General features: G+C 43.6%; 1 protein-coding gene across 1 annotated transcript in view; it reads left to right on the top strand.

Moving 5' to 3' along the window:
* The window catches only part of MIDEAS (mitotic deacetylase associated SANT domain protein), an 88,050-nt gene that overhangs the window by 722 nt on the left and 64,297 nt on the right, over positions 1–23,031 (top strand). The gene's annotated exons all lie outside the window — the stretch shown is intronic.

Here is a 23,031-nt window from a genome sequence, read left to right as displayed (position 1 = left end):
AGATTTTTGAATGTTCCATATTTGTTAGCCTTTGCAATGTGTAAAGTGTGGGGAAAGTGCTGTCTCTAAGCCTCCTGTGCATGTAGGAAGTAAGTTAAATTATTTTTTTAAAGTACTAAATTAAACTGAAGGGAGCTCTTGATTTGTGAAGATCATAAATATCACTGAGATTTAAACAGTTTTGGATGGGTTTTTTTAAACGTATTAACTTATTTTTGACAATTTTGCATTCTGAGTTGTACAATTCTTCATCTGACTGTAACTGCAAAGGACTGATATTTTGCAGTTTACTAGTAAATGCTGACAGTACCCCCATGCACATATGTGAATGTCTTATATAATACAAGCCCTTTATTCTAATACACTTTAAACAAAGATTTATTTTTGCTTTATAAAGCCTTGCAAGGTTGCAAACCTACAGGAATTTTTTCCACACTGCATTTTGTAGACTTATTTGGCATTTGTTTTAAAACAAATAGCTGAAAATTTTATAATAGACAGGATAATAACTTGATTAAATCCAGGTTTACTGGTTTGTAAGTAGTGCAAAGGTTCTCTGCATCAAAGCACTGAGCAAACAGCAAAGGGAAAACAGAGAAAAAATGTCTTAATACAGAGACTGAGATTAGTTGTTTAGAGGGTGATACTTCAGTTCATAGCAGCCACAGCTTTGTGAGTGTATAATTACAATGTGATTGCATAGGAAGGCATTGTTGGAACTAATGTGCGTACACAGGCTATTGTGCAAGACCTCTGTATGGAACAAAAAGTAGATTTGCATTGCAAATAGTAAAATGAAAATTTAGCCCTTACTAAGCTGCTGAGTTCCTTTTTGGCTTTTGACCTCATCATGATGATCCCTCCCTGAAATATTACCAAATACCTGAGAGTTAAAGAGAAGGGAGAAAAATAAAGTTGTTTACATTGCCCCACCGAAAAAGAAATGGGAGAAGGGAAGTATTGCACAGGAAACTGATGCCACTAGAGGAGTCCTAGATTTGCTGTACTTCACAGAAAATACCTATAATAATGTCTGAACTTGTAAAAGATTTTGAAAGCTCATTGAATCTGTGGCCTTGTATTTTGACAATTCAGCAGATACTAAGCAGTCAGTTTTGCTAGTAGTTTGGTGGATTTTGTGTAAACTTCTGCTGTACAATTGTGACTCTGGTCAGGTCCTTGTCTCTTGTATACTGAGTGAGGAAAAACAAATGAATTAAAATTAAAAAGTGGTTGCAATTCTGCTATCTTGTTGTTTGGTAGAGCGAGAGGCAAAGGAGGTAGTTTGCATGTTCTGCCACAAGAAGTAAAAGGTTCAGAAGAGGAGTGGTAATAGAGACAAGATGTTCCCAACTCTGGTGCTTTTATTGTGAATCAGGCAATATTCAGTGTTGTTCTTAAAAACCGAGATCCAGGAATCTTTTGATAACAGAGAATCTGTTCCTATTATTGTTTGTTTGTTTTTGTTTTTATTTTTTATTTTTTATTTATAAAAATAAATAAATCTAGCCCTCCTGGAGGCAGACAAGCTTGAAAACATGACCTAAGTATACCCTAAAGGCACAAAAACCAAGAGGCAAATAACCCACCCCCAAAATTTATTATTTTTAAAAAATCTCATGATTTTAAAGATATTTCATGGTTTTTGGAGGGGACCAAGTCATGATTTTTTAAATATTTGGATTAGGCAATACTGGCAGAGCAATGGCTAGTTTGAGCCATACAGCAAACCTAGCAATTCTTTGGAAAATCAGAACTTAAGAGGAACATTGATTTTTTCAGTAATACATTTTTAAACTCTTTTTTTCTATAGGTAGTGTTGGCTCATACTTAGAGCAAGGAATTGGGAACTAGGATTTCTGGGTTCTATTCCTGAGTGCTGCTGACTTGCGGTATGACTTTATGTAAGGGGACTGTTGCCCCCTTACTAACGTTCAGTGGGGGTTTTTTAGTTGCTAGCTCCCAGTACTAAAAAGGGGGAAGGGTCGATGGGGAATCAGGACCCTGAGACTGATAACCCCCAGGAACAATGGGGAGAGGCCAATGCTCCAGGTCATCCTGAATGACAGGGCAAGCAGGCTAATCAGGGAGTCAGGAGGCCAGGGAGGCTCCGTCCTCCGTGTGAGCTGGATTTGCCTGGGTCAGGCAGAGTGGGGCCGAGCTAAGGAGAAAGCAGGGGCCCAAGCTAAGCTGGGGAACAGAGCTGTGCCAGATCCAGAGAGAGCAGACCCTGTCCTGGGAGCAGAGATGCAGCCCCAAAGCCAGAGGCACAGCCCAGAGAGAGCAGACTTGCCCTGGGAGCAAAGCTGCAGCAACCAGAGCCAGAGGGGCCAGAAAAGCAGCCCATGAAGCAGGTCAATGCTGGGAGCAGAGTCACAGAAGCAGCCTGCAAAGCAGACCCGTCCTGGGAGCAGAGCTGTAGCAACCAGAGGCAGAGGGGCCAAAGAAGCAGCCCAGGGAGCTGGAGGCAGAGCAGCAGCAGCAGTGCTGAGACCGAGTAGTGGAGCTGGGGCTGGAGCAGTCCAGAGCTGGGTGTGGTGAGCCTCTGAGGAGAGCGAGGGGGACCCTGGGCAACGGGCCCAGCACAGGGAGATGCCTCAGCCAAGAGGCTCTGCAGGCCAGGCTTGGATCATAATCCCAATAGGGCGGAGGCGACACTGGGAAGAAGGGTCCTACCACTTAGATCCTGAGAGCGTGTGGCCACCACCAGAGCAAGTGTCCAACCCACAGCATCCCTACAGCAAAGCCAGGCCTGAGAAGAAGGCCTGGGACTTGCAAGGAACAGACTGTGAACTGCCCTGACATTCCAGAGACACTGTTTGTGGTGTTCCCTGCCACAGAGCGGGTTGATGTGTTTCCTTTAACCTTTCCCATTTTTCCTTATTCTTTTTAAAATTAATTGTTGATTAAATAACTTGCATTTGCTTAAACTTGTATGTAATGGTCAGTGGATCAGAGAAGTGCCCAGTGCAGAGAGAGTACCCCAGAGTGGGGACACCCTAGCCCCTGTCCTAGGTGACCGCAGCAGGGTTGGGGGTCGAGACCCTAGGAATCCTGGGCCCAGCCTTGTTCGGGTTACGAGGATTCTGCCAAACAGGAGAGTGGAAGGGAAGTCCTCAAGGGCAGGGAGGCCACTGGGTAAAGGAAATGGGAGTGAGGACTCGGATCCTTTCACTAGCCCACTTCACCGGGGTAGTGCAGAAGCCAGGAAAGTTCCCCACAGTAGCGGGACTATTCCCCTGCTTACATTTAGGCAAGTCTCTTTGACTAAGACTTTGAAAAGTGGTGTGTAATTTTGGGTGTTTAAGTTCCTAAGTGTTCAACTTGAGAGACTGTAGAGCTTTTCAGAAGTGCTGGGCACCCATAGCTGCCAGAGATTTCATTTGGAGTTGTGGGTGCTTGCCACTTACGAAAATCAGATCCAGTGTGGCTCAAGCACTCAGAAATTGGAGCACCCAAGATCAGAGGCCACTTCTGGAGAAATTTGGCCTTAAACTCTACTTCAATTTCCTCACCTGTGAAATGGGGGATAATGCTGTCTACTCTGGACGCTGTGAGGCTTACTTTTTGCTTATAAAGTGCTTTGAGATTCCCCTGGTAAAAGGGACTATAGACGTGAGAAGTGTTATTTCATCATAATGTCTTGGAAGTTTAGGGTAGATTTCAGCCATCAGAAATTCAATTCCTTTAATGTGTATGTACACATCAGTTTATTACTGTAGGTTTCCCCATCATCGAGCAAATAGTGCATCTACAGTTATACATAGTTCTCTTGAACAGAGCACTGAGTTTGTTTGTTTTAAGCAGAAATTTACTTGAGCTTTGCAAATGACTTATAAACCACAATATGTAGGTAAATGGTAGGCCCACTAACATTGCCAGTGTTCCTTCAGTGAACCACCAGTACATTAAAATAAAATAAATAAGGTATTTTAGTCAGTGCATGATTGAACCATTTTGTACTTGTGCATTTTTCTTCATTCTGCTTCTCCTGTCTGACTCATTTAGTGAGACCCATAATCACATGTTCTGACATCAAAATTATTTCCAGAAAGAAAGACGAAAAAATCCTCACTAATGCTTGTTTCCTTGAGTGGCTTATGCTGTAATTCAGAAAGATCAGCTCTCACTGAAATCTTTTGTTTTCTTATAACTCATATGAAAGAAGTCTTAGGCCATGTTCCTGCAAATCCTTACACAGATAAGTAGCTTTATTCCCATGAATAATCTCATGATATTCAATGAGATGACTCATAAGCATATAGTTACATGCAGAAGAGTGTGTAATATTGGGGGGATAGGCCCTGATCCTTCAGAGACTTAACTATATGCTTTAGTTTACACAACTGAGTTGTCTGTTGGAGCCAGTGGACTCCTCACATGCATAAAGTTAAGCATGTGCATAAATCTTTGCAGAATCAGGGACTAGATTTGAATACATATGCAAATAGTAGGGTTTTTTGAACCATTCTATTCAAATCAATATCAAGGATATAATTGTCTATTCAGATTTTCTAGGATAGTTCAAGAAACCTCTAGAAAGATTATGCTTTTTTCATTAAACTTTATTGGACTTTATTATGAATAGAGCCCGAATAAATTCATGGCCATGAAAAACGCATCACAGACCATAAAATCTGGTCTCCTGCCTTGAAATCTGGTCTTTTGTGTGCTTTTACCCTATACTATACAGATTTCATGGGGCAGACCAGTGTTTCTTAAATTGGGGGTCCTGACCCAAAAGGGAGTTGCAGTGGGGGGTTGCAAGGTTATTTTAGGGGGATCGGGGTATTGCCGCCCTTACTTCTCCGCTGCCTTCAGAGCTGGGCAGCCGGAGAGTGTTGGCTGGGTGCCCAGCTGTGAAGGCCAGCGCCCTGCTAGCAGCCATGCAGAAGTAAGGGTGGCAATACCATACCATGCCACCCTTACTTCTGCGTTGCTGCCTTCAGAGCTGAGCAACTAGAGAGTGGCAGCTGCTGACTGAGGGCCCAGCTCTGCAGGCAGCAGTGCAGAAGTAAGGGTGGCAATACCATACCCTGCCATCCTTACTTCTGTGCTGCTGCTGGTGACGGCTGTGCCTTCAGAGCTGGGATCCTTGTCAGCAGCTGCCACTCTCCAGCTGCCCAGCTCTGAAGGCAGCCCCCTCCCACCAACAGCAGTGTAGAAGAAAGGGTAGCAATACCGCAACGCCCTCTACAATAACCTTGCGACCCCCCCCACAACTCCTTTTTGGGTCAGGACCTAAGTTCCTTCTAAGCTGTGAGGCCGCGCAGCTGCCTATTAAGCCCTGCGCAGGGACTCAGGGCTGCGGCTGAGAGAGATGCCTCTCCCCCAGCATGGACCTGCCGCAGCCGGGGGGAGGTGCCTCCCTGCACCGGATCCAACATGGACTGGCCGGTGGGGGGGGGAGGTGCCCCTCCCCCCAGCCCAGGTGCTGCTGCGGGGAGAGAGAGCTGGAGGGGAGTCCTCTTTCCCCGCTGTAGCTCCCGGGCAGCCTGCACCCCAAACCCTTCATCCCTGGCCCCACCCCAGAGCCCGCACCCCCAGCCGGAGCCCGCACGCCCCTGTACCTCAACCCTCTGCCCCAGCCCTGAGCCCCTCATCCCGGGCCCCACCCCTCACACACACACCCGCACTCCAATCCTCTGCCCCAGCCCTGAGACCCCTCCCACATGCCGAACCCCTCAGCCCCATCCCCAGCACATGAATTTCTTTAAGTGCGCACCAATATGGAGGTGATGTGTGTAGCGGTGCACACAACAAAATTCATTCCGCATATGTGTGGGAAAAATTAGAAGGAACATTGGTCAGAACCCCTACAATTACAACACTGTGAAATTTCAGATTTAAATAGCTGAAATAATGAAATTTATGATTTTTAAAATCCTATGACCATGCAATTGACCAAAATGGACTGTGAATTTGGTAAGGTCCTAATTATGAAAATAGTGTGTGTGTGCGGGGGGTGGAATATACAGCCAGCTCTTCCAGAGTTCATTACCTGAAGTTCTTCTCCTCATCCCCTGGGGAAATAAACTCCAAACAAACACTTGGGTGTTTTTTTCAATACTAGTCAGTGCTTAATTGTGTTTGAACACATTACTATATTTTTTTACTTCTAATAGACATTTGTTCCATAATATCTTTTTTTACCCAGGTGATCAAATTAATAAATGGTTAGAGTAAAATGATTTATGGATAGGGTAAACTTTGACATAGTTTTTATATCTTGTTTCCTTTTTTTTTTTTTTTTGCAATTTTTAACAGATTTTTTTGCTGCTATATTTATTCAGTTATAAAAAATAAGTGTTAATTCTAATAAATTAAAATGCAAGGGACTCTTCATCTTGCCTTAACATCACAAATCTTTCCAGTAATATGAAAAAAAGAAACCTAACCACCGTGAATTCACCTCTCCTCATAGCTGTGAAGAAAAGATAAGTTTTGCAACACATGCCTGGAAGGTTAACAAATTCTGGCTCTGGCAGATCAAGGGTGAGGAGCAAGTTCCAAAACAGAGGACTTCTCACAGAGAACATATCTCCAGCACTTCTTTTCTATTTGCAGCAAGGGACTGACTTCTTCAGCACCTCCACTTATCAGAATTGTGGCAATATGGAAAAGGGAGATTGTCTGCTGCAGAGGTTTTGGTTATGTTCTGTGTTGTGTTCCCTCTAGCATGACTTTAATATTCCCTGCATCCAAACCAAGAAGTCTGTCAGTTGTGCATAGGTCATGCTGTGTGGTATGTGTGAGACCCCTGGAGAGAGATGGCTTCTTTGCTAATCCATTTAAAGCTATACAGTTGAACACCAACACCTCGAATTCCATGTGGAAGCTCATTGGCAGCCAGTGCATCTCCTGGAGCACTGATGGAGTGTGTTTCCATCCATGAAACTGCTTAATAAGCAGACCATGGCATTCTCCTTAGCTTCTGTTTGTGAATGGTTCCAAGCTGTAGCTCTTCCTAGGGTGCATTGCACCAATCTAATCTTGAGGTGAAAAAAGTGTGGATAATCATGGCAAGATCAGAGAGAAATGGTTCTCACCAGGAGAAATGAAGAAAGTGCTTTGACTTCAACCACTACCTGGACATCCAGGAGCAGCCTAAGATCTAATCAAACACCTAAGTTGCACATCTCTACTACAGACAGTGGTCACATAGTTAGGGATGCTGAGATCAATTCTGCTAACTCTTCTGGCTGCTTTCCCCCAAGGTGCCAACATTCTCAATCTTGTCTAGATTAAACTGTGACCACCTGCCTCTCTTCCACACCTCAAACTCAGATAGATAATGGTTTATTTTATTTATTCTATACTACATAAGCCGTACTGACACACTGTGGAATTTGCATATCTTTTTATCACCATTGAATCTGACAAGCAGTCATACGTACTAATAGATTACACTGGTACCTGTTGTTGCTTTGACAGCTAGTGTTTAGCATGAAATTACACTTGTAATTTTTTTTTAGTATGAAGTTAAAATAAAGACTGGGTGAACCCAGATAAGTTTAGAACTTGTGAAAATAAGCTATTTTGAAAGACCCATAAAAAAGCATGGAATAACACACTTTTCCTCTGCATTCCCCCATCCTTTATTTTTAGTTCTTTGATAGTTAATTCTGAGTTCTCCAATTTTAATTTGTGGCAGTACTGCTTAAATGTAAATATTAGTGATTAAACAAAGTGGGAAACTGGGAACGAGGACTCCCGGGTTCTATTCCTAGCTTTGTCACTGACTTGATGTGCGTTCAGTGATTGAATACAAAAAGAGAGAGCCAAGACCAGGGGTGGCCAACCTGTGGCTCTGGAGCCAACATGTGGCTCTTCAGAAATTAATATGCGGCTCCTTGTTTTGGCACTGACTCCAGGGCTGGAGCTACAGGCGCCAACCTCCTGCCACAAAACAGCTGATTGGGAGGTGCAGGCGGGGAGGGAGGGAGGGGAAGGTGCTGATCAGCAGGGGTGGGAGGCTCTGGGAGTGGAGCAGGGGTGCTGATGGGGGCACTGCTGACGTATTACTGTGGCTCTTTGGAAATGTACATTGGTAAATTCTGGCTCCTTCTCAGGCTCAGTTTGGCCACCCCTGGCCAAGACAGTGCAACATTCAGGCTTCATTCCTTCCTCTACATATGCTGTCCACTCATGAAGTACTTTCTGAAAGTGGAATTCTCTAGGTTCCTTGACATAACCCTATACATAATCATACTACAGCTGCTCCTGTGGGGAAGCTATCTGGCACACCATCTTTTTTGTCACATTTATTTCAGAAAGAAAAATTGTACATGTATACTATAACTCATTTACATATTTAACATATCATACTCCCTTAAAGTCTCATATATATATATATATATATATATATATATAAAACTTAATATTAATATATTTTTGGACTAACTCTTCACTTGCTTGGGAATGAACCTCTGGGTTTGGCAGGGTTGTTTTATTTTTTATGCTTTAATATTTGTACATAGTCTTGTGTATAACTTGCAGGCTGTTTGATGATGGAGCAAGTGTGACTTGTTTCTTCTGGTGATGTGGTGTGTTGAGAATCTTTTCCAATATCTCTTAGTTGCTTGTGAGCCTGTGTTCCTGATGATCAAGTCACAGAGCAGTGTATATTTCTCTATTTTCACATCTATGTCTTGTGTTCATAGTGAGTGAATGTATTTTAGTTTCAGTTAAATATATCTCCATCCCCTGTTGTCATATGAATGAAGATTTATCTATTCAATACATGTTGCTTGCTTTCAGTTGCATGGTGTGGCCTGAGGAAAGAATTGGATTTTGGCAGGATCTTCCATTGTGGTTTTGGAAGGTCTTTAGCTTGTCAGTCATAGCAGGTTTTGGCCTTTGCATGTCTCTCTTCCTTTTTGTCTGTTACTCCTTCCACCACTACCAAGTATAGTAATGCTGGGGCTATGGGCAGCAAGGTACGGATGTCTTGACATCAAACGTTGTACTGGGCTGCTATTAAGGCCTTCTGTGGGAGTTTCTTAATTCAATAATAGTTTGCCATATATTTTCTTTGCTTTTTTGCAGCTTTCTTTAGTAGAATCTTAGCAATTTTTAACAGCCAGTTCAGGTTTCTCATTTGACTGGCTATTGTATGGTGATGATGTGATATGACTGAATTCCCATTCCCAGTAAAATTCATGAATTTACTGTTGGTCAACTGGGGTCTGAAACTACACAATTTGGGATACCATGCTGCTGAAATGCTTCATTGCTTTGTCTGTAATGGCCCCTATGGGGTGGGTGTGGGGTAGAAAACGGTCCCAGAAGGTTAAAAGGCCCTCCTCCCTATCAACTGGGGAGGGGTAACTACAGATCAATCAGGTTCAGCTGAGAAGGGGTTACCAGAGAATCAGTTAGGATCAGCTGAGAGGGAGTTACCTGAGGTCAGTTAGGATCAGCTGATTCCAACTAAGGGCTGCCTGAGACCTTTTTAAACCCTCCCCTGTTGGGGGGGAAGAAAGAGAGAAGGAGTCAAGCTGCCAGTAGGCTAGGAGCAGCAAGACAGCGAGCCTCACCCGGAGGGGAGGCTGCATTCCCTCCCAGAAGGGAAGAAAAACAAGCTCAAGAGACTGCCTGAGAGAAGGAACAGACTGCCCCTGTGCATCCTAGAAGGACTGTTTTACCCAAGAGCCCGTCTTATCAAGACTAAAAACAGCTGAGGCTGGTGAGACAGAGAAGGTGCCTTGCCACACCGGCTAACATTTGCCGCTCTCTGGCAGCAGCTCTGAAGGCAGTGCAGAAGTAAGGGTGGCAATCCCGTGATGCCCCTAAAATAACCTTGTGACCCCCCCCCCCTCACTCCTTGCAACTCCCTTTTGGGTCAGGACCCCATATCTGAGGAACGTTGGTCTCCCCTGTGAAATCTGTAGCATATAGAGTAAAAGCACACACAAGACCAGATTTCACGGTCCAGGATGTGTTTTTCATGGCCATGAATTTGATAGGGCCTATACATTGCACATAGTGGGAGCTATCACAGATAAATAATATTTGCCTTTGTGTCATTTGTGCAAAAAGCAGCATTTTAGTTTAGTCTCAGAATTGAAATGGCCTTCATTCAAAAACTTTACTTCCCTGAGTCCCAAACTGTGTGTGAGAATGAGGCACTTAGGAGCTGATTTTTTTTTTCTTTCCTGTTGCACCAAAATATATATCCTGAAGTCTGAGGGCTGTTGTGAGGGTTTACTTCTGCTTTTGGTGCTGGTATGTTCATCCTTTTTCAGCAAAGGCAGAATATCCCAGAAACAACGTTCTGCAGAACGATCTTGCTACTGGTGCACTGTACATTGCTTGTGATTATTGAAAAATTTTCTGCAGTGACTAGGGCGCTGTGACTGCATACAAGAAAAGAAATGTGAGAATTTGATTTTTTGTTTATATTCTATAAACAATTTTTGATTTATTAAGTTTGAATTTGAAATACAAAGAATAACCACTCAAAGAAACATTCAAATGTAAAAACTCAGGAAGTTTAGAGTGATACCCTTATTCATGTTGAACAATTCCATACTCCCCAAGTAATCTCCTTGAAGTCAGTGGCACTATTTGTAAAGTACCTTTACTCATACTGAGCAGTATCACAATTTGTCCCTTAGTGGGTAAAACCCCCACAAATGATGCATCAAATAGCAGAGGATGCATGTCTCAAGCAGCTGCAAATATTCTATCTCAGGCTGTCACAGAATGTTACTACTGTAATTAAAAGAAACCCTAACCATTTAACACACCCCCATAAACTCAAAACAATGGCAAATAAATATATTTAAATATCACCCTCTTCAACATCAATTGCTCATTTATCATCTTTCTGAACAGGTGAAGATTTGGAATCTAGAAAAGGTTTAGCTTCCTTATAGTCCTAAAAAGTTAAATTGGATGTTGTGGATGATATTGGACAACTTTACAAGGTATAAAAGAGAGGCTGTTGCTCCAATTTACAAAACTCTCACTTGAAAGTCTCAAATGTATATCTATAATTCTGATAGTTTAGAAAAATTGAGGAATGATTTGATTAACCTATTCATTTGTGTTTTATTGCATTGTAATACTATATTTCTTAAAGCTCTTGTTTTTGTTCTGTATTTAATTCATCTGGGGTTTGAAAGTTCTAGACGTGCTTTTCCTCTAACCTGTAAACACCTTCCCACTTAAAAGCTTCAAAGCAATTTTTAGAAGTATTTTCTGGTTTTGTTTATTTTTGTCATTATACCAAGAGTTGTGGTGGATATTCCATCACTGACCACTTTTTAATAAAGATTGAATGTTTTATCTGAAAGATATGCTGTGGGAATTGTTTTGGGAAAGTTCTTTGGCCTGAGTTATACAGGAGGTCAGACTAGATGATGACAATGATCTATGAAAACATAGTGCTTATGCTAGCCTATCCTAGAATTTAAAAACATAATATTTTCTACTAGTGGTGTGGTAGGGTTATCACCTTTGGGATGCAAAAAACCCAGCACCCACTCTCCCCACAAGGCAAGCCTGCCACAACCCCAACCACAAAACAACTCTGCAACCTCCCCTCTACCCCCTTCAACAGCCACTTATAGTATCTAGAGAGATACTTAAACTTATCTATATATGTTAAGAAAATAATGTTCTCCCACTGCAGATGTGGGAACACTGCAACATCTTTAGCTGGACACAAACTTTTAACATTCGATATACCAGTGTATTGTGAGGATAATGCAAATCTTTAGATCCACATAAAAAACCTGGCAGATCAAATTATTTTTCCTGGAAAATGTCAAATCCATAAACAAACCAGCCAGGCTGGTGAAATACCAGCCAGGAGGTAACCTGTAGTGTGGTGTATCTATTGCAGGTACTAGGATGAGGGGGCCTAGGCCTTCCCGCAACTAGAGGCCCGTTTCCTCAGTCCAGGGGAAGGAACTACTGAGCCCAGTTGCAAGTGATTATGGGGGACAACAGATGGAAAAAAAGGAATGGGAGTGAGAGTCATAGGGCCAAAACAAGGGGTCCAGATGGGGACACCAAGCAAAGAACCCCAGACATCACCCACTGTTCCACAAAGGAATCCAAATATTTAGTGTCCAGAGGAACTCTGCCTGAAGACATAATACAAAGGACTGGAAACAGGCCCCAGAGTCATAGAGCACTCCCTCCATTTAGCTTCCTCCTCCTGGTGTGATCAATGGCCATCTTGGCCAGTGCCAGAAGGAGGTTGATGAGATCTTGCAACTTTTTGGGGCCGCAGATAGGATGTGTAAATATAAGGAGGTGTGTGCAGAAATGCAGCCAGAACCTCAGCAAGAGGTTCTGGAGGAACCAGAAGAGGGGCTGCAGCCTGACATACTCTAATAGGTGTGTGCCAGAGTCTCCCTCTCATTGTAGAAGGGGAAGTTGTTAGAGGAATCCATAAACTGTGCCAACCATACACCCATACTCATGGCTCCAAGGAGAAGACACCAACTAATATCCTCACCGGGATGTGGGACCAGGGTGGTGAACAAGCTGGTCCATTGGGCTCCCTGCCCTCTGTAAGTGGCAGCTATTCCTGGCACTTGGTGTTGGGTTGGGACATAAGGGCAAGGAAGTGGGTGGTATGGAGCATGCGCATGTACAGATGTTCTCTGTGTGCGGTTCAGAGATGGACTGGCTGAATGGCATTCAGCCTACTCAGATTGTGTGTTGGAGTGGAGAACTACTCGTGAGGCAAGGATCCAATGATGACCTCTGATGGGCAGGGAGCGCCCTCCCACAGGGCCTGCTTGAGAAAAGTGAGAGAAGCAGGAGCAAGGCTGTCCTCACCTCCTGGAGCACATGACAGGGTGGGCAACCCCATGCACTAGCCATGCACCATGGGCTCCACCTAGTCCCTCCAGCAGTAGTCCAGAAGGTCTTTGATTCTCATGACACCAGCCAGGACCATCTTTTGGTGCATGAAGGGGGACTCTACCACCAGCACACAAAGGTGTGGGTTGCAAAGTAGGGGTTCTGTGAGGTGGTCTTTTCCCTCAGTGGCCACTGTGAACATGGCTGCTGAAATTAGTTTCCAAGTCCTGAAGTGGTCCTGGTAAAAGACTGGCAACTTGGAGAGGTTTCGGGGCAGACACCGTGGGTGGAGATAAAAATAGCTGTTGGTTATTTCTAAGCCAGTGGAGGAAGATGTGCACCAGCACACTCTGTGCTGGACTATGACTACGATGAAGGAATCTCTATGGGACCTGGAGGTGGAATGTGTGGACCTGGTTGCTGATGCAGACCAGACCCTGCCCACTCTCTCTCAGAAGGAGGCTCAGGACACGTACAGTGCTTTCCCCAGCTGGAAGAATTCCAGGATCTTCTTTTGGAAACTGGCCAGAGTACTCAGGGTAGTAGTGGTGCAGTGTAGGATCAATTTGTCGGGCCTGATTCTGCAGTTTCTCTGTGCACAGAACTTTCATTGACTGCACTGGTAGTTCTGAGTGTGAAGTGCCTGTTGAATCAGGTCCTTGATGATGCCATTTTCTTTGGATTTTCTTTCATTTAGATGTTTCTGATGAACTAATAATATTCACATCTGATCTCAAAAGACTTTACAAAAATAAATAGGCATTGTGATCTCAGTTTTACAGGTAGCATAAACTAAGGCACAGAGGAGTTATGGTCACATTGTCAGGCCAAAATAGAGCCAGGAAAAGAACCCAGGTCTGACTCCCTACAGTTCTTCTGTAGCATTGAGATTCTTTTATAAATAATTACTATTAATAAAGCTACCTGAGCAAAGAAACCAAATCCTCCAGAGTAGTGTGTAGTGCCATTGTAGGATGAGTTAGATGAGTTATTTTGCTTATGTGCTGTGCATACGTATCCCAGGAGCATAGAACAGACCTGAAACTCAGCCAAGCCTCTCTGTAAAGAAGCAGACGCAACTATTAAGAGAAATCTTTGTCTTGGTATTTTGGAGAGCAAAGTTAGATTATTTTTTTTGTTTGTTTGGTTGGTTTTTTTGTTTGGCATCTGGATGTGCTGCTGCTTTTTATGAGTTGATAGTTTTCTCCACGAAACGCCTTTCGCCGCAGGCATGGCTAGCCAGGTGTGAGACCAAAGGCACAGTCCCAAATACCTGTCAACATAAACAACTGCTGACCATGTGCATGAGGACAGCTTATTTAAAGGACCAGTGTACTCTGATAGTTTATATGGATAATAGAACAAAACCATAATAACAAGACACTCTTTGCTTGGAATACATGTGTATTAATGTGCTATATGTAACTGGTTTTGGATTAAATTGGATTAGCTTTTTGGGTGTTTTTAAACCAAAATTCTCTTTTGATGGCCGGACTAAACCAATAAAATAATCCTGTCCTGAGTAACTAGATTGTTTGTGAGTACAAAATTACTTTTGATATGCCTCTTTAGGACTTATACAACATAGTGATAGTCTGTTAGTGTCAATCATTAACGTGCAAAATGAATATAGTGAAAGATGCCATCAATGTAGATTAATATTTAGACCCACTATTTTAATATCCCCTTGATTCAGGGTATTGGTTCTCATTCTAGCCATGTAGTTGAAACCCAAAATTCAAATACTACAGTAAATAGTGCCCTGCCTACTTCCACATACAGCAGACTGTCAGAGTTGCAGGGTGACAAAACAAAGCAAACAAATAACACACTCCCCCCCCCCCCCCAAAAAAAAAAGAAAAACCTCCCAAGAAAACGAGTGTCCCTGGTTGGTGGTGGTGGTCTGCTGCAAGTCCAGCTCTTCAGCAATCTTGTAGCCTTTGTTTTGGTATCTTATACAGAAAATAGTATATGTGGATCATAAAACTAAGTTTCAGGGTAAATTAATTTTGTAGCCTTTCAGCCTTGGAGCGTCTCTTTTCAAAACAAAGCATGATGACTGTAGATGAGAAATGTTTGTTCTAAAAATGAAATAGGACTGAAGCTTTCTTTCACTAGTCCCTGTTCGGGAATCTTCTGTTGCTTTTTGGTGGTAGACTAAAGAGACTTGAATGATTTCCACTCAACTCCTAACTTGCTTTGGGGAAAGATGCTGCTGTTCTATGTAGCATGAGAACTGAAGAAGAAATGTGTCTCCTCTTGCATTATAAAACTCTTAAGCAAAAGTCTCTCATGTCTTCATTTCAATACTTAGATTAAGGCCTTGTCTGTATAGTGCAGTGGGCACTACAGGGGTGTGATTTCTAAAATGCATTAGCAGTGTTGCACACTAATTAGTCTGCGTAGACCCTGCTGGTGCACACTATAAGTTAACTAGTGCACTTTAACGCAGTACTATATTAAAGCACAGTAGGGAATGTCTAGTGTGTCTCAGCTGGGTCTACAGGGACCAATTCATGCACTTCAAAAATCACACCTCCATAGTGTGCACTGCTGCTCCATGTAGACAGTCATGGATTCTGAACCAATCTGGTTTTACTAATACTTCTAATGCAATTTAAATTTAAAACAACATATATTAAACCAAGTGCTGCTCTCATGGCTTCTGGGATCTACAGGTAATTCTTCTGGTAAAAGGAGATTCAGCAAAGTGATCTGTTAGGATTGCCAACCCTCCTGGTTCCGCGAGGAGTCTCCCAGAATCAGGCTCTATCTCCTGGAGGCCACTGAAGCAAAACCAGGAGATTTTAGGCCCCTAAAAGTCCAGCGGGCCTAAGGCAAGCTCCCTGCCTGCCCTGACTCTGCGCTGCTCCCAGAAGCGGCTGGCATGTCCCTGTGGCCCCTGGGAGGGTCAAGGGGTCTCTGTGCGCTGACTCTGCCCTGAGCGCTGACTTCACAGCTCCCATTGGCCACAGGGAAATGCTGGCCACTTCCGGGAGTGGTGTGGGGCCAGGGCAGGCAGGGAGCCTGCCTTAGCCCTGCTGTGCTGCCAACTGGGAGCTGCCTGAGGTAAGCGCTATCTGGACGGAGCCTGCACCCCTCACCCCCTCCCACATCCCAATGCCCTGCCCCAGCCAGGTGAAAGTGAGTGAGGGTGGGGAAGAGCGAGCGATGGAGGTAGGAGGGACGGAGTGAGTGGGGCAGGCCTCAGAGAAGGGGTGGGGCCTTGGGGAAGGGGTGTGTCGGGGGCAGGGCAAGGGTGTTTGGGTTTGTGTGATTAGACAGTTGGCAATCCCAGCTAGCTAAGGCAACAATCCAGCAACTGGGTCTGCAGTGGCAGACCTCAGCTCCTATATGGACCAACTGCTTAAATTCTATCTCTGTTTTAAAGGGAGAGGCACACTTTTTTCCCCAAATGTATTCATTATAGTAGGAAGTCCAAGTCAGACAGGACCACAGTAAGTCAGTGATTTTTACCTAGCCTTTCTAAAGATGTGTTATATAAAACCTTAAACATGTATCTTTGTCTTGAATTAAAACAGGGGTTCTCAAACTTCATTGCATCGCGACCCCCTTCTGACAACAAAAATTACTCCATGACCCCAGTAGGGGGACTGAAGTCTGAGCCCACGTGAACCCTGCCACCCCGGGGTGGGGGCCCAAAGCCCGAACCCCACTCTCCTAGGTCGGGGGCAAAGCTGAAGCCCAAGGGCTTCGGCCCCAGGCCTGTAACTTGAGACCTGCCACCCAGGGCTGAAGCCATCAGGTTTTGGCTTTGGCCCGGGGTGGTGGAGCTCAGGCTTCACCTTCAGCCCTGGGACCCAGCAAGTCTAATACCAGCCCTGGCGACCGCATTAAAACGGGGTTGTGACCCACTTTGGGGTCCTGAACCACAGTTTGAGAACTGTTGGACTAAAATATTTTCCATGTACTCCTTTTCAGCTCAACAGAAGACTGGTAAAATGTTCTATCAGCCTTGTCTTTGAATTTACCTCATGCTTAGCAGTACTGATTTGTGCAGGAACAGCTGACTGGTGCTTTCTTTTCCTCCAACTGTCTTCACTTGGTGTTGCTGTGGTTTTGTTTTCAAACATCAGTGCTATGTTGCTGAAACTGTTCTGGAAGAATGCTTTATCCTGCACTGTTTTCACTGATGTTTTGTCTGTATGGAGACCCAGTGAGCTGCTTATCATGAAATTAAAATTTCCTGTGAAAGTGCATAACGTGTATTTAGGGCTTAGAGGTGTTTTTTTCCTCTTTTGCCCTGGCCAATAGGTCAGTATAGGCCTGTAATTTTTACATGTGCCATCTGTTTGTACTAAATACAGGATTACACTTAAGAGAAAAGAGAAATATAATTGGTACAGAAGGCAACTGTACTATATCAGGCAGGAGTATGGTCTAGTAGTTATAGGACGTAATTGGGAACTGAATTCTGTGTTTTTATTCCCATCTTTGTCACTCGCTTGTGTCAAGGTTCCTCCCCCACTCTAAACTCTAGGGTACAGATATGGGGACCTGCATGAAAACCTCCTAAGCTTACTTTTGCCAGCTTAGGTTAAAACTTCCCCAAGGTACAAACTATTTTACCCTTTGCCCTTGGACTTCCACTGCTACCACCGAATGTTTATCTGGGTTTATTTATTAGGAAAGCGCTGTTTGGAAACGTCTTTCCCCCCAAAATCCTCCCCACACTTGCACCCCACTTTCTGGGGAAGGTGTGGTAAAAATCCTCACCAATTTGCATAGGTGACCACAGACTCAAACTCTTGGATCTTAAGAACAATGAAAAAGCATTCAGTTTCTGAAAAGAAGGATTTTAATAGAAGTAAAAAAGAATCACCTCTGTAAAATCAGGATGGTAAATACCTTACAGGGTAATTAGATTCAAAACATAGAGAATCCCTCTAGGCAAAACCTTAAGTTACAAAAAGACACACAGACAGGAATATCCATTCTATTCAGCACAGCTTAATTTCTCAGCCATTTAAAGAAATCATAATCTAACACATATCTAGCTAGATTACTTACTAAATTCTAAGACTCCATTCCTGTTCTGTCCCCGGCAAAAGCATCACACAGACAGACACAGACCCTTTGCTTTTCTCCCTCCTCCCAACTTTTGAAAGTATCTTGTCTCCTCATTGGTCATTTTGGTCAGGTGCCAGCGAGGTTATCCTAGCTTCTTAATCCTTTACAGGTGAAAGGATTTTTCCTCTGGCCAGGAGGGATTTTAAAGGTGTTTACCCTTCCCTTTATATTTGACAGCTTGTTTATACTGTTGACATGTAATCTTATCCTCTCCTTGCCTCAGGTACCTCATTTGTAAAATGGAGATAATTACCTACCTAACAGAGCTGTAGTGAGGCTTACTTGCATCTTGTAAAATGATTTGAGATTCTTGGATGGAAGATGTTGTGTACATTAAGTGAAAAATATTTTTATACATTAATTTGCCATAATAAAGAGGAAAAAACAATATAATTTGGGAGACAAATAATCGGCTATAGAGCTTTCACTGCCAAGTCATTGGTTCTAATTCAAACCAGGTTGGTAGTGAACAGAAGGAATCACTAGAGTTAGTGGTCTCAGTCCAGTTCCTAGTGACAAGTATCTGTTTCTACATGGCACCAATTTAACTGATATCAGCTAGAGCTGAGATTAGCAACCTCATCAGAAAGGTCAAGGACTGAGAAAAACAAGGAGATTGATCCCTTAAAGGATGATCCCTCCAGCTCCACACTGAGGCACAGTGGCTGGAGTATTTGCACAGTAGCTGCCATAGGCAGCGGGTATAATAGGCCAGGGAGGCTATGCCTCCCCTGGCACAGCCACCACCACTGGACGCCCAGTTGCGGGTTTTGGCCATTTGCACGGGGGAAGTTTTTGCTTATTATTATGCCTCATGCAGGTTCCAGGCGTCTGAGGAGGCGGTATGTGCTATTCAGCTTCCTGGGTTCATCGTAATCGCCATGGTCTCCAGGGAGATTACTGATGAACCCAGGAAGCTGAATAGCACATACCGTCTCCTCAGATGCCTCAGAACCTCCGTGATGCGTATCAAAAGCTCAGGTTCTTCGGGAAGAGACAGGAGCTTTTCCCATGGGGCAGCTTGGGGTCTCAGGAGGGGAGGTGCGGCGCAGCTGGGGCAGCTCCAGCCAGCCCTGGGGCTTCTCTCCACAGGGGGGCAGCCTCGGGACTCCAGCCGCAAGGGAGGTGGGGCAGAGCCGGGAGGGCTAGCCTCCCTGAACGGGGCTCCACCCACCGCCCCTGGTAGCTGCCAATGCCATATCCACCCTGAAGATGAATAGGACTTTAGCATCCACAACTGTCAGTCTGTCAGTTTTCATAAGCACTAAAATCACTTCAAGAAATAATTCAAGAAAACAGTTCACTGTGACTTAAATTTGTAAGAAGTAAGAGGAAACCTCCCTTCACAATTTAAATAAAATCACTTTTTCTTAGTGACAGCTACAATGGAGACATTTAAAAATGACAGAATTTGCTTGAAAAATAGTCCACTATGAATAAGCATGAAATGTTTAGTTGTATTTGAGTAATCATCCCCGCTGTACAATGTGGGTTGCATGGGGAGAATGTGAAAATTTATTGACATCTTTAGTTACTCAACAAGTTTATTTTTGGGAGTTGATAAATTGGCAGGACATAGTGACCCTATGCAAAAGGAAGGAGTGTAATCATGTGAATGCGGGTATCTTAGCAAATGCTTTATGAATGCTTAGCAAATGGCCTGGAAGACTATACATCTCTATGCATAAGGTTTTCTGTCATCTTTTCCTCCTGACAACAATAGAAAGACCATGGAGTTTTAACCATTTGTCATAGAATCATAGAATAACAGGGTTGGAAGGGACCTCAGGAGGTCATCTAGTCCAACCCCCTGCTCAAAGCAGGACCAATCCCCAACTAAATCATCCCAGCCAGGGCTTTGTCAAGCCTGACCTTAAAAACCTCAAAGGAAGGAGATTCCACCACCTCCCTAGGTAACGCATTCCAGTGCTTCACCACCCTCCTAGTGAAAAAGTTTTTCGTAATATCTTAACTAAACCTCCCCCACTGCAACTTGAGACCATTACTCCTTGTTCTGTCATCTGCTTCCTCTGAGAACAGTCTAGATCCATCCTCTTTGGAACCCCCTTTCAGGTAGTTGAAAGCAGCTATCAAATCCCCCCTCATTCTTCTCTTCTGCAGACTAAACAATCCCAGTTCCCTCAGCCTCTTCTCATAAGTCATGTGTTGCAGTCCCGTAATCATTTTTGTTGCCCTCCGCAGGACGCTTTCCAATTTTTCACATCCTTGTAGTTTGGGGCCCAAAACTGGACACAGTACTCCAGATGAAGCCTCACCAATGCCGAATAGAGTCGACAACTATCTATTGTGGGGAACGATCACGTCCCTCGAGCTGCTGACAATGCCCCTACTTTATACAGCCCAAAATGCCGTTAGCCTTCTTGGCAACAAGGGCACACTGTTGATTCATATCCAGCTTCTCATCCACTGTAACCCCTAGGTCCTTTTCTGCAGAACTGCTGCCTAGTCATTTGATCCCTAGTCTGTAGTGGTGCATGGGATTCTTCCGTCCTAAGTGCAGGATTCTGCACTTGTCCTTATTGAACCTCATCAGATTTCTTTTGGCCCAATCCTCTAATTTGTCTAGGTCCCTCTCTATCCGATCCCTACCCTCCAGCGTATCTACCACTCCTCCCAGTTTAGTGTCATCTGCAAACTTGCTGAGGGTGCAGTCCATGCCATCCTCCAGATCATTAATGAAGATATTGACCCTTGGGGCACTCTGCTTGATACCCGCTGCCAACTAGACATGGAGCCATTAATTGCTACCTGTTGAGCCCGACGATCGAGCTAGCTTTCTATCCACCTTATAGTCCATTCATCCAGCCCATGCTTCTTTAACTTGCTGGCAAGAATACTGTGGTTTACATGACAGAAATGTTCTTGTTTTAGTCTCAATTAATTTTTTGGAAACATCTTTATGCAAAGTCATAGTATAGATGCTGTGAAGTCAACAAAAGTTACTTCAGAATATTTTAACTTAATAGGTTTGTGGGACTGGAGATCTCCATGTTAAATTTGGGATTAGTCTGGAAAAATGAGCTGAGTGGAAACTTTGCAGATCCAAAACCACTTATGAGGGTCGTATGCTTTATTGGGAACAGCTATAGGTTGTATTCAGAATCAGCTCAGGGCAAGAGGTGCTGCATGGTTGTGTAGCCTACTCCAACAAGCATAGATACCTTAATATTTCCTTGCATATCATTAATGCTGAGTGTAAATAGGCAAGGAGAACGATTGCTGGAAAGCATGGTCTGAACAAAAGCACAATTGTATTCTGCATAGCGCTGATGATGTTCAGGCTGGCGACCACATGCTTTGCACTCTGTGGCTGGGAATACTACAGCAAACAGGGTCAAAAACTGACAGTAACAACTGCAGACTCCTGCAGTAACTCTCCCCTCTCCTTTATAAACACTCTGCACCTGGCTGACTGTTACACAAAACTATCACCACTCATCCAGTGGAGTTGGTAAGGAAGGGTTGGAGGAGGAAAGCTTATCCTTTCCAGGACTAAATTCCTAGTTTGGAGAGCTGACATGAGTTTGCATGGAGTATGTTTGTTCTTTGGTTAATGGTTTACAGAAGTATCTGGGAAGTTACTTTGAAAGAAAGCTGAATCTATTTGTGTCTCAACATTCCCATATCTTTCACAGGCAAAATTCCCCCCCACCCCCCCCCCCCCATGATGGGGCAATGCTCTGTCCCTTGCCCTCTGATGCCCCAGAAACTGCTCAGATCCACTTTCTTGTAGTGTTCAGGCTGTATTTTATTCTAAACTTTTCCACCCACTCCAGTACAGTGCAACATTCCAATTTTAAATCCCTACATCTTTCAGCCTGCCTTTACTAGGGCCCTAGGAGGTAAAACAATCTCCCTCTCTCGGGATGTCTTTCATTCTATGCTCCGCTAGCCCCTCATTGTCATCCTCATCTTTCCCACCCCTTGGAATACTTCCTTCCTGGCTTTTATCAGGTTAGTCAGCTGAGGGTTAATTGGTTCCTCACTTCCTCACACTCTCCTTCTCATTAGCTAACTGTTCAATCAACCATCACTGAGGGAAACGAATTGAGGCTACAGTGATTAGAATGCTGACCCACCTGTTGCACGTGAAAGTTATTTTCAAAATTCAATAACTGTTTTTCATTGGCACTGTTTCCAATAGTTTCTCAAAAGTGTAAATGAAAGGTTTTCTTACTTACTCTCAACCCCTACACGTATACACACCTATTAATTATATAATGTCATAGATGTGCATGGTGCAGCTATTTTTGCCCTGTCTTACCCTAGTTTGCAGTGTTTCTTATGGCTGCAAAGGTACTGTACGTAGATCTTCACCTCTCAAATGGCCTTGGTTAGTTTTCATGTTGTGTTATTTTGGGAGTGTGTTTTTTGCATAATTTAAAAAAAAAATGTTTGGCAAAACTGCCCCCATTGTCCAGCATTTCTTGAGTTATAACTTATATGCTGAACGATATTTCTAGAGATAAGAGGTCAGCCAGCAATTTCAGGTGTTGCTAACAGACCCTTGCTTAAAACACCCTTTGCCATCAGCATCCTTCCTCTCTTGTGCAAAATAGCTGTGGCCAAATGCAATGTGATGTTGTGGGATCATTGCTTTTCTCACTTATCGCCAGGGCAGAGCACTATGTATGAATTTGGCCTGTGTTGCTCTGGGGCTGCAAAATCTTGGAATGTGTTCATGGAGTTTTCTGGTTGGTTGGTAACGTGTCATTGGGCTAGTTCATTTTACTTACCGAGCAGTTGCAATTTGTGGATTCTCCCTCATTGCTGGAAATGAGTACAGAAGATCTAGGATGACTAGAAGAATACTTTATTTTAAAATAGTAAATATTAATACATATTGCATACATTAATAGTGTAGACTGAGAGGTAGTTAGGTGCTTGAAGCATCAGATTTGAGCTTCATGTAGTTTTACCCTGCAGGATCTTTTGGAGGATACCTTATTTAAAAAGAAACAAAAAACAGAGGGTTTATCCCCTCTAAATTGAGATCTTTAATGACCAAGTACTTTTCAGAAGAATAGGGTTTGCCTGCTTGTCACTTGCCATGTTTCTTTCTTGCTTCACTTTTGTCTAGCATGTGGCAAGCTGGCT

This window comes from Caretta caretta, chromosome 6 (assembly GCF_965140235.1).
Source record: "Caretta caretta isolate rCarCar2 chromosome 6, rCarCar1.hap1, whole genome shotgun sequence".
In the NCBI taxonomy this organism is placed as follows: domain Eukaryota; kingdom Metazoa; phylum Chordata; order Testudines; family Cheloniidae; genus Caretta; species Caretta caretta.
The sequence above is the reverse complement of the archived record's forward strand: the minus strand, read 5'-3'. Positions and strand labels throughout refer to the sequence as shown.